The following is a 10877-nucleotide window of genomic DNA, read 5'->3' on the forward strand; positions in this document are numbered from 1 at the left end:
CTTTTCGGCAGTAAATCTCGACCGATTTTAATGACCGACGGTTCATTCGACGCGGAATCTGGTCCCATTGTTTGGTATTGAAAATGGTTCGGATCGGTCCAGCCGTTCCGGAATTATGGCCATTTAGGCGTTCCGGATCGGTACCCCAGGAAGGGGCTAGATATGAAAATGCAACAAACCCACGCATGCGACACATCAAACCACGGCATTTTCGATAATATGGTGAACGGTAAGCAAGAAAATAGTCTCAGACCATATCTGAACCGGTAATGTTCCGGAACCGGTTCCGAAGGTCCCACCAGAAGTGGACAAATATAAAAATGAAGCAAACCCATGCAAGCGACACGTCAAATCGCGCCTTTTGCGATAACCTGATGAACGGTTAGCAAGAAAATGGTCTCAGATCACATAAGAAACTACCGGTGTTCCAAAACCGGTTCCGGAGGTCCCGCCGGAAGTGGCCAAATATAACAGTGAAGCAAACCCAGGCATGCGACACATCAAGTCGTGGCTTTTTCAATAACTTGATGAATGATAAGCAAGAAAATAGTCTCAGACAACCTAAGATTCTACCGGTAGTGTTCAGGAATCGGTTCCGTATGTCCCGCCAGATGTGGCCAAATATAAAAGTGAACCGAACCCATGCATGCGACGCTTTAAATCGCGGCTCCTTAGGCGACTTGATGAATGGTTAGTAAAAAATAGTTTTAGACCATATTTGAGACAACCGGTGGTGTTCCGGAACCGGTTCCGGGTTCCCTCCGGAAGAGACCAAATATTATTTTTTTTGTCTTTATTAACGAGATTTTTAACTCGAAGCTAGTTCATCTCGGGACCCTTCCCTTCCGAAGGAAGAACCTACATTTTGTGAATATGTCGGGAGTGGGATTCGATCCCAGGCCCTTGGCATGATAGTCTTGTGTTCTAACCATCAAACCAGGTCCGCTCCACCGCCAAATATTTAAGTGAACCAAACACATGCATGCGACACATCAAATCGCGGCTCCTTAGGTAACCTGATGAACGGTTAGCAAGAAAATAGTCTCAGACCACATAAGAAACTACCGGTAGTATTCCAAAACTAGCGTTGGGTGCTTCGTCGGAATTCAAAAGTGAGAAAAATTAAAGCAAGCGATAGATATCTTGACAAAACTAAGACGATCTCATCCAATCACACCATTTCAGATTCCTGAGATGTAATAATGCAGAAGGATGGGTCAACGTTGTATGGGAAAATTTAAATTTAATCGTAATAACTCCGAACAAACTTTTTCAATTCTCTTTCGCGTCTAAAATGACTGCATAAAATTTATGAGCGACTGGTTGCTCCCTCACGCACTGTAATGTGGTTGAAAGTTGAATGTGATTCAGTATGAAAAATTTCAGTTACTTGCATGTTTTTGTCAAATTTTACATGCATGATAATAAAATGTAGCGTTTGTAGAAGTGTGTAGAAAATTCTTTGTCGAAAATCGTTAAGGTATCTGTGTTTGTGAAAAAGTTGTATCGTCTTGGTGTTGATCGGCCTCTAGTGATAGTGAAGGAGGTCAAGCTGTCAACTGAGAGGTCTGATATTTTCTAGCTCTGGCTCTACGTTGAACATAACGTCGGAATATGTGCCATCAATAAGTTTAAAGTCAATTCAATGATGCAATGATGGCTCTGATAAAATTCCAAGTAAAGTATTCTCATGATTCAGGAACAATTCAGCTCACGTCAACGGAAACGTCATGAGTACATATTCGACGAGAAAGGCACTATCACCACTAGGTGGATCAATCCGGTTTTTTTTTGTATTTTGAGACAGGTACAAAGGGCAATCATCGAAAAAAAGGACTTCAAATAAGTCATTTCAAAATCTCACGAAGGGGCCCCTACAAACCCTTCAGCAGATCTGCAAGTATTGAACTTATAATTGTAGCAAATTTTCGCTCTTTGAAAAACTTTATTCAAACTAGTGTAAGAAACCTTCACTGATTTGGAGGCCCCTTGAATTCGGGGGCCCGGTGCGGACCGCAACACCGCACCCCCCCCTTGCTACGCCACTGGGTAAAACAGCCTATTATTAACTCTAGTAGGATGTTCGGGTGGGTCAACATGATCCATACAAGCTCGCTGACCATGCACTACGTCATTGTGGTGTGCCTAGCGCCTTAAAAGGGTTAAGGATAATGGATATTTTTTTTATGGAATTCCGAATAATATAGGGTAAATCACCAATTATTACACACCTTAAAAACTCGCCAATTGTTGCACACTCCATGCTTTTCTAATGAGGTGTGCAATAATTTGCGAGATTTAAATGTGTGAAATAATTGACAATTTACCCCACAGTTGGCCAGAATGAAAAAAAAAAGTTATGGTGGTCAAAGTTTTTGATAGATATGCTGATTTTATCGACCGTATTCTATTAATAACTTGATGATTTTGTGGCTATATCGGTCTCTTTCTACTCATAAGTATAAGGGAGTAGAGATCAAAGTGGATAATGAAATGATAGATATGATAGAATTCGCTAGGTAGCGAGCAAGTGTGAAAATTTATATAGGAAGAACACGCCGCGATATAGACATACCTCTATGAACGGAGTGCGAATTCCGAAAAAACTACCGATCGATAGAATTTGTGATGAAAACAGAACAATACATTAGGCAGTCGGGTGCCTGAAACTTTTGCCAGTCTTGGTAAGGTGGTATGAACTACCAACCAAGCCGATCTGTTTAAAAACACAGGTCGCACGGCAGAAGTTTCACGCATTCGATGTATTCGTTCAATACATGGCCTACTTGCCTAATTTCACCTTCTATAAAATTTTCACACTTGTTCGCTACCTAGCGAATTCTACCATATCTATCATTTCATTATCCACTTTGATCTCTACTTCCTTATACTTATGAGTAGAAAGAGACCGATATAGCCACAAAATCATCAAGTTTTTGATAGATCACCACTGAGGTCCTTTTTTAGCGTATTCTCAGTAAGATGAAATGGATGCGTGCTTGATGACATCTTCGTTGAACAGTTTTAGCTACAGTTTAGCGGATACTGTTACATATGCTGGAGATTTACCAAAAAGACTGATTTGTTAAACATTCGTCCAATTTTATTTTTATCAAATCAAAATCACTGATCTTCAAGCGGTTTGACTTTTTTCTCCTATTATTTTACTCAGCATCGTTTCATGATTGTCACTGCGGAACAAATTCGATTGCTGTTAGGCTATAACGAAGCTTAACCCGTAAAGTGGCAGGACGATCCGAAAATTTTCAAAAATCGAGATCTCAGTTTTTTTTTGAGCTTTTAAGTTAATTTTTTTTTGATTAATTAAGGGGAATAGTTGTACTTTAAGATGCACCAATGGACACCCCCCCGCACCCACCCCCTTTTTTTTGACGAGCTGAAATAGATGGCTTTTATTTGTATTTTATTGGAATGCTCCATGAAACTGTTTACAGTCATGCCTGAGTCATAAAAAAATATGTTTCACAGATCCTAGATGTCAAGTTTACTTCGTTGAACGTGTCTTATCAACCTATATCATCTTAAGGCCTCCAATATACTATGGAATTACAGTCATAATACTCTGTAAGCTCCTCAATGCTATGTCTGCTATTATTTCATGGAACAAGAGTGTGAAAATACTCCTAGAGCCGCCAGACATAAGCTGGCAACTATTTTCTTGCTGTTTGGATGTTCTATGATATCCAAACTATCCTGGAGTTACGATCTCATGTACAACAAGATCTACCACAGTCACCAGTCAATGTACGTTTGCGGTTATTGTCCGCTGGTATCCATAGTGCTCCGAAATGCAACGAGAAGTCCTGTCTTAGGTCGTGCGACATTGTAAGGTTTACAAAATGGCCTGGAGTTCAGGACTTTCAAGTTCTACAGAATCTACCTCAATTGCCATTCAATCTACGTTTGCGGGTACTATCCGTTGATATCCATGGTGCTCCGAAATGCAACGAGAAGTCCTTTCTGAGGTCGTACGACATTGTAAGGTTTTCAAAATGTCCTGGAGTTCAGGACTTTCAAGTTCTACAGAATCTACCTCAATTGCCATTCAATCTACGTTTGCGGGTACTGTCCGCTGATATCCATTGTGCTCCGAAGTGCACCGAGAAGTCTTTTCTGAGGTCGTACGGCATTGTAAGGTTTACAAAATGTCCTCGAGGTCAGAACTTTCAAGTTCTACAGAATCTACCTCAATTGCCATTCAATCTACGTTTGCGGTTAGTGTCCGCTGATATCCACGGTGCTCCGAAATGCAACGAGAAGTCCTTTCTGAGGTCGTACAACATTGTAAGGTTTACAAAATGTCCTGGAGTTCAGGACTTTCAAGTTCTACAGAATCTACCTCAATTGCCATTCAATCTACGTTTGCGGTGTCCGCTGATATCCATTGTACTCCGAAGTGCACCGAGAAGTCCTTTCTGAGGTCGTACGGCATTGTAAGGTTTACAAAATGTCCTCGAGGTAAGAACTTTCAAGTTCTACAGAATCTACCTCAATTGCCATTCAATCTACGTTTGCGGTTAGTGTCCGCTGATATCCACGGTGCTCCGAAATGCAACGAGAAGTCCTTTCTGAGGTCGTACAACATTATAAGGTTTACAAAATGTCCTGGAGTTCAGGACTTTCAAGTTCTACAGAATCTACCTCAATTGCCATTCAATCTACGTTTGCGGGTACTGTCTGCTGATATCCATTGTGCTCCGTAGTGCACCGAGAAGCCCTTTCTGAGGTCGTACGACATTGTAAGGTTTACAAAATGTCCTGGAGTTCAGGGCTTTCAAGTTCTACAGAATCTACCTCAATTGCCATTCAATCTACGTTTGCGGTTACTGTTCGTTGATATCCATCGTGCTCCGAAATGCAACGAGAAGTCCTTTCTGAGGTCGTACAACATTGTAAGGTTTTCAAAATGTCCTGGAGTTCAGGACTTTCAAGTTCTACAGAATCTACCTCAATTGCCATTCAATCTACGTTTGCGATTACTGTCCGCTGATATCCATGGTGCTTTGTAATGAAACAAGAAGTCCCTTTTGAGGTCATATGACATTGTAAGAGTTTCAAAATGTTTGCAGAATCTACATAAACCACTACTCAATCTACTATTGTGTTTATTGTGAAATATCCTGGAGTTCATGATATACAAGGTCTACCGAATCAACATCATTCGCCATTCAATATTCGATTGTGGTTATTGTCCGCTGATATCCATTATTGTTCTTTTGTATGATCCGAGAAGTCTTTTTTGAGGTTTTCGGATATTGTAAGGATTGCCACATATATTCCGATATTTTGATCGAAGATTTCTAATTTTGGAAATATTAGGGACGTATTAGGAAATAATATCATTTGTTATTGTACCGACTTTTTCGAACCCTCTAAGCAGAATACCCTCTTCTAATGATTGTAATCAGTTTCGTACCTTTTAATTCCTTTGCTTATCCTTTGACAGAACGCGTATTTCGTATACGTATACGTATAATCTTCCTCAGTGTCAGTTATCCACTCAGTTATCCAATCATTTGTTGCTTTTTCTTCTTATCTAGGTCGCTTTATTTGTACTTATCGTATGTAAATTATTCCATTGCCATTTCTTTTCATTTCTGTGCTCTTTTGATTTTCACCCTACTCATCTGCCTTCTTACAGGCCAAACATACACTGATTGGTTTTTCGTACGAACAATTTTTGCAGACAAATTCGTTGAAGAAACAACACTTTGTGTTAGTTTTAGAGACTCGTCTTTTTGAACACCTTTTACACCGTTTGCTAGTATCTGATCGTTGGTCCCAATTCGCAAATGCGGCAGCAGACCATATCTGTCACATTTACATGACGCTCACAGCAAAAATTCCGACATTGAATGCATTTTACAAATGATGGATGGCCGCAAGTAAAGCAAATACTTTGATTATCAGCCTGTTCGAGAAACGCCCTGATGCCTACTGAAATATCTTGGTTCAAATGGCCCTTGGAAACCCTATCCTTCATATTCTCAACTGCTAGTTCCTCCGCTAAAATCCTGAGATATTCAGATCTTCTCGACGAATTTTGTCCCAGCCAGTTTGGATACATTTTAGAGAATACTAAATATGAATTCAGGCACGCAATATCGATAAACTCAAAAAAAAAGTTTCTTGGGCCATGCTCGGCTTCTTCGAGACACAGTAGTATTTCGTGTTCTCTGATCACCGACATCAACTCCTCCTTTTGTTTTGTTGTAATACTGGACGACGGGTGGCTTTCCTGGAGAATCCTTAGCATCATCGAATGATTTGGATGTCACCACGTTGACGCATTTCTTCCCCTTTCTTTCGAAGAACGAAGTGAGCATCATGTAGTCGCTGTAACCAACCAAAGCTGTCATGGGATCCCGGCCTTTCGCTTGTAGAAACTCTGGTGGTATTGAGGGTTTGTTTGCCCTCATCGTTCCGGTGTAGATAGTCTGCTCTTCCCAGAGGTCTACAACCAGTGGTATCGAAGAAAACAGATTATCCGCAGTAATCTCTCTCCAAACTTTCTGAAACGGAGCCACCAAGTCCTTGACAACTCGCGCTGCCTGGCCTTTTTCCACACAGTTGTTCTTTTTGCCGGAGTAAATTTGCAGGTTACAAATATATCCGTCAACCGCAGCACAAACCCAAATTTTAATCCCATATTTTCCAGGTTTGCTAGGGATGTACACCTTGAACGAACATCTTCCTATACGCCAAAAAAATCATAACTTGAAAGAGCTTTTTATATAGATATATATAAATATATATAATATGTACCTCTGAATAAACACAGCCTTTCATCCACAGTTAGAACCTTAGGTGGGATGTAATTTCGTTGACAATTTGAAACAAATAGATCAGTAACTATTTTGATTGGTTCAAGTTTGTCCCCGGAAGCCTGGATTCTTTCAGCGCGGGTTGATTTGTCATCAAACCGAAGACAAACATAAATTAATTTGAAGCGCCGTTGTCCCATGCAGTATGAATAAAAGTCGATTCTCCACGGTTTGTGGCTACTCCATAATTGTTCGATGCTCATATGATTTTGCGACCGGTGGCAATGAGTATTGCAATGAAGCTCCACATCTCGTTCACTGTAATTGGCCTCCATACTTCCTTCCTGTTTTTCTTTTCGAAATAGTTTTTCCCATAAATATTAGTGCACCGAACGATTTCTTTGATCATATCTACTGTGATGAACTGCTCAAACATTTCTCTTGGTGTTTTCAAATTTACCATATGAGAAGCAGGTAAAACACTTGTTTCGTCGAATTTTCCGCTGGTTGTACGATTCGGTTTGGGTTTACAGGTCCACTTCATGCCGTCTTTCCCGCAATACACATGAGAGGCAGTTTCAGTACTTCAGGAGATGTAAACTGTAATTGCTTTTTCATAATATTGTCGCAATCTTACCTTTCATAGTCATCATCTGTTTCCCCTGAGCTGCTGTCGAGATCGGATATCGTACAATCTGACACATCACCGTCATCTTCATCGCTAAGTTCGAATTCGTCCTCAGTACCACTCATTTTGTATGATTTGCACGAAATATGTATACGAAATTTACGCGAAATGGCTGTCAATTACAATTCAAACTTATGATCAATATCTTCCTGTCAGATTCCAAGCACATCCGCCGAACGATTTCACAAACACTATTACAACTTTGTGTTGCGACATGGTTCTGTTTTATTCAGTCATTTTTCGTATAGCTCTAATACTAAAGCACGATAGTATCCACAACGCCAAGTGTACTAAGAGATGTCAATTCAACATTTTGTTGAAAGCATCGATATCTTATTGTGTATTTGTGAGGAACGCTATGTTTACATCTGATCGTATTTATATGACTAGTACCATATTTGTCAATGCTAATCGAACACATGTTGCAGATTATATTATGCAAAACCGCATATTACTGCTAAATAGACTTTTTGTTTATTTTTTGAATTTGTACATCTTTTGAAAAAAATCATAACAAACTACTTTCAATTCAGCGACTGTGTTTATCTAAAAATCATGAAAAAATATAAAACTGTATTTGTATCAATTTGTATCGTGTTACCGCTAAATAATGTTATGCCATATCAACAAAAATACAACAGTTACCTGAATTTTCCCTGCCATTACCTACCAGCAACATGCAGGCTTATTTCTGGTTCACAATAATTCTGTTAGACATCTACTTCTTCTTTAGGATCACAAAAACAATAATGGATTTTCCTTCTGCGTAATATTTGTTCAACCAATTAGTCATTCGGCCAAATATCCAGAGCTCCAACACATTTTGCAAACATTACAATGTCGTACAACCTCAAAAAGATTTTCTCGTTGTTTTGCAAAGTACCATAAATAACAATGACCAAAAACCGCGAACATATAATGCATGGCAACTGCGGTACACAGATCGAAAAAAGAGTGTAAAATTCTGTGACATATGATGCACATATTTGGAGCGTGGGATATCACAGAAGTTTACATGACATATCATGTAAAAGTCATAAAAATCATGTAAATTTCCATTATATGGCATGTAAATCTGCATGACTCTGAGTGTTTACATGACATATAACACAAATTTACATGATATATCATGTAAACCATCATAACACTAAATTTACATGACTAAAATGAAGTTCACATGACGTGTAAATCTCATTATTTTTATCTGTGTAGATTCTATAGAACATAGAAGCCGTAGACTCAAAGACATTTTGTGGTTCCTACTATGTCCAACAGCCTTGCGAAAGACTTGTCTTTCGAGGAAGATTGAGTAGCACCGTGAATATCAGCTAACAAATACGTAGATTGAATGGCGATTGATGTAGAATATGTAGACCTCCTGAGCTATAGATTATGTAGAATCCTGAGCTGTACGATATCTTGCTAACTTTACAATGTTGTACAACTTCAAACAGATTTTTTCGTTCCATTGTGATAGATAGTACGATAGATTACAACGACCATAAACCGTCAGCGAAGATTGATTGTGCAGGTTTTTGTTGTGCAGATGTCACTGTGACTTACATCTAACAAATAAATACTTGCTTGCTAGAAGTAAGCCACAGGAACTATTGCACAACATAAACCTGCGCCGCCGTGACTTCTCGTGGGAATATGGAGTACCCTGGATATATGTGGAAAATAACCACAATCGAAGATTGAATGGCAAATTATGTTGATTCAGAAGACCTTGTAAATTCTGAACTGCAGGATATTTTACAATAAACACAATGGTAGATTGAGTAGTGGTTGATATAGATTCTGCAAACCTTGTCAATGGTGAACTCCATGACATTTTGTAGACCTTACAATGTCGTACGACCTCAGAAAGGACTTCTCGCTGGATTACGGATCACCATGGATATCAGCGGACAGTTACGGCAAACGTAGATTGATTGGCAATTGAGGTAGATTCTGTAGAACTTGAAAGTCCTGAACTCCAGGACATTTTGAAAACCTTACAATGTCGTACGACCTCAGAAAGGACTTCTCGTTGCATTTCGGAGCACCATGGATATCAACGGATAGTACCCGCAAACGTGGATTGAATGGCAATTGAGGTAGATTCTCTAGAACTTGAAAGTCCTGAACTCCAGGACATTTTGTAAACCTTACAATTTTGTACGACCTCAGAAAGGACTTCTCGTAGCATTTCGGTGCACTATGGATATCAACGGACAGTAACCGCAAACGTAGATTGAATGACAATTTAGGTAGATTCTGTTGAACTTAAAAGTCCTGAACTCAGGGATATTTTGTAAACCTTATAATGTTGTACGATCTCAGAAAGGCCTTCTCGTAGCATTTCGGTGCACTATGGATATCAACGGACAGTAACCGCAAACGTAGATTGAATGGCAATTGAGGTAGATTCTGTTGAACTTGAAAGTCCTGAACTCCAGGACATTTTGTAAACCTTGCAATGTCGTACGACCTCAGACAGGACTTCTCGTTGCATTTCGGAGCACCATGGATACCAGCGGACAATAACCGCAAACGTAGATTGACTGGTGACTGCGATAGATCTTGTTGTACATGAGGTCGTAACTCCAGGATAGTTTGGATATCATAGAACATCCAAACAGCAAGAAGATTGTTGCCAGCTTATGTCTGGCGGCTCTAGGAGTATTTTCACACTCTTGTTCCATGAAATAATAGCAGACATAGCATTGAGGAGCTTACAGAGTATTATGACTGTAATTCCATAGTATATTGGAGGCCTTAAGATGATCTAGGTTGATAAGACACGTTCAACGAAGTAAACTTGACATCTAGGATCTGTGAAACATATTTTTTTATGACTCAGGTCATGACTGTAAACAGTTTCATGGAGCATTCCAATAAAATACAAATAAAAGCCATCTATTTCGGCTCGTCAAAAAAAAAGGGGGTGGGTGCGGGGGGGTGTCCATTGGTGCATCTTAAAGTACAACTATTCCCCTTAATTAATCTAAAAAAATTAACTTAAAAGCTCAAAAAACCACTGAGATCTCGATTTTTCAAAATTTTCGGACCGTCCTGCCACTTTACGGGTTAACCTTTGTGTTTCACCCCCGAAATGTAAAACCAACACGAGGGAAGATGATACTTACTGTGGGCTGCTATCGGTGGTGATCGCGCAATAAAAGTGGCAAGAAGCAATAATTTGTACATCAGTGACAGCAGCCGTAAAGCCCTTGGTGACATATGTTTAACCCTTTTGAGTTCCTCTAGCGTGGTCTACCTTCCCGCTCAATGGATAGAGCTAGTCATCTACTCACACACGCCGCCGACGACGACGTGTGGGTTCTCAGTCCGTGGAATAATTTATCAACTCAACTCACACGACAGCGCCTGCCTGATGTCCTGATGGGCAGCGCTGGCTG

Source organism: Aedes albopictus, chromosome 2 (genome assembly GCF_035046485.1).
Source record: "Aedes albopictus strain Foshan chromosome 2, AalbF5, whole genome shotgun sequence".
NCBI lineage: Eukaryota > Metazoa > Arthropoda > Insecta > Diptera > Culicidae > Aedes > Aedes albopictus.